Source organism: Dioscorea cayenensis, chromosome 3, assembly GCF_009730915.1.
Source record: "Dioscorea cayenensis subsp. rotundata cultivar TDr96_F1 chromosome 3, TDr96_F1_v2_PseudoChromosome.rev07_lg8_w22 25.fasta, whole genome shotgun sequence".
Taxonomy (NCBI): Eukaryota; Viridiplantae; Streptophyta; class Magnoliopsida; order Dioscoreales; family Dioscoreaceae; genus Dioscorea; species Dioscorea cayenensis.
In genome coordinates, this window is record NC_052473.1 from 15,942,414 (window position 1) to 15,944,629 (window position 2,216).

Here is a 2,216-nt window from a genome sequence, read left to right on the forward strand (position 1 = left end):
TTTTAGTAAATTGATGAACTAATTCAAAGCATATTGAAAACTATTCTTCATTTGATTAACTAGTTATTGAGAAAATAATTCTCTAACAATGTTGAAAAAACTTCATTAGTTGTATTTATATATATCTGTGTTTTCCATCAATCAATGAATTTTTGTCGTGTTTTTAATTATGTATTATTTGGTCATATTTGATTATTATAGTCTTCTTCATCATAAATTTAAAAATTTTATTATCCTAAAAAAGTAATAATATTTAAAAAAACGATTCACATTCAGAAGCGGTTCAAACACTCCCAAATTGAGCGGTTTCGTAATCGTGAGCGTTAACCCCGATAAAAGTAAATAATTGATTATACTTTACATTTGGCAGGCCTTACCATGGTGGTTTTACACTCGTCGCAAAAATGCGCATGTGAGAGTGATGGTGACATATGGTGGCAGTTTAGTGGCGGTTTATAACCGCCGTGAATTCCGTCATGCACATTGTAGGCGTTATTCGCACTCATTGATCAAAAACAGCGTGAAATGCGCTACTACTCTCGAATTCATGGCGGTTGTTAATCGCCACCAAATTCAATTAGTGGTGGGTATAACCGCCAAAGAAATGATCCAAAAACCCCTCTAAATGCTTGATTTTTTTGTAGTGACAAAGAAGAGCTATCAAAGGGTCCATTGGAAATAAATAGGCAAGCTTAACTCTAGACTTCCACAAGTAGTTGATTGACTCAAATTATTGAGTACGCACTTAATTACTTGTTAGTCATGGCACATTATTATAAATAAATGAAATATATGTGGTGGAATGGTAGCTAATTGTTGTGCACAAAGCTAATCAATTAATTACCCAAATTACAACCACCTCAAGAAAAAAATTGGATGTATAGCTTGTCAAGCACGTGCATGAGCTATCAAAGGGTCCATTTTTGGGACAAAGAGCCAAAGCTCAACAGAAACAAAAACCTAGAAGAAAAAATGAAGACTCCGACAGAGGTCTTCGAGCCAACGGGGACGATCCAAGCCCTGATCGAAAAGAGATAAATGCGGGTTTGAACGACCAAAGTTTGCTAGAGCATCTCGCGATCGAAAGTTGTCTCGAACGGGGTATAGATTTGAACCCGAACATGGGAAGTTGAGAAGCTTGATCTTGAGACTCGCTCAATAGTAGGTTGAAAGCGCCACGCCACACACTGTCGAAGTGTTTGAGTAAGCCGTAGATACCTGGGCAATCACAGAAAATTCGATTAGGAAGCCAGTTTTTAGAGATGCAATGGTCAAGCGCCAAATGGATAGCCGCAATCTCAGCAGAAAATGGAGAATCCAAGCAATGCCTCACGTATCTCGCAAGCAAGACTTGGCCGAGCTGGATACAAAGAATAAAGCCCAAGCCACAACTCACGTAAGAGCTAGACCAAGATGCATCCGTGAAAAAGATTAATAGATCTCCAAGGCTAAAGGATAAAGAGGGGTAAGAAAAACTCCCCGAAATCTTTGCCGATGACTTTGAAGAAATCCTGACAGAGGCGCCAAGCACGCGAGTAGATGGTATGGAATTTGGGTTGCCAGTTTTTGAAGATAAGATTACAACGATCTTTCCAAATAATCCAAGCAATAGTGGCAATAAGAGCTTTGAAAAAATCATTAGAAATCATAGAGCTAATTTCGAGGTGAGCCGCCATCTCTAACAAAAAACCGTAGATAATAATTGATCCAAATTGAAAGAAGCACGTAGAGACTCCCAGATAGGATAAATTTTTACGTAGCTCCAAATGATATGGGAAGCCGCCCTCAGAGCCGCACTCACGTAATGGACACGGAGAAGGAGGGCCAATATTAAGATTATAAAGATAATCACCGTAAGGGATTTGCCGTGGCCAAGCTTCCAAATAAAGGTCTTAGTGCGAGGCAAAAATACAAAAGTTTCCAAATGCGCTCCACCGACCAAGGGCTAATGTCAAAAGAGATCAAACAGTCATAAACAGCAACAACAACTGAGGAAAAATGGGAGGAGGGCCCCCAAACCCAGTGGTTATGGGAATTAAGATCAAACCTCGATGGTATTGATCCAATCCCACCAATGTTGTGGCCAAAAAAATGTTGTGAAAAAGGGAAGTATTAAGGCCGTCCCACCGTAAAAGAGGTCCGAAAAGTGCAAATTATCAAAGTTAAAGTCCATGTTAAGGTAAGTTGGCTTAAATAAGATAGGAAGGTCTAATGCA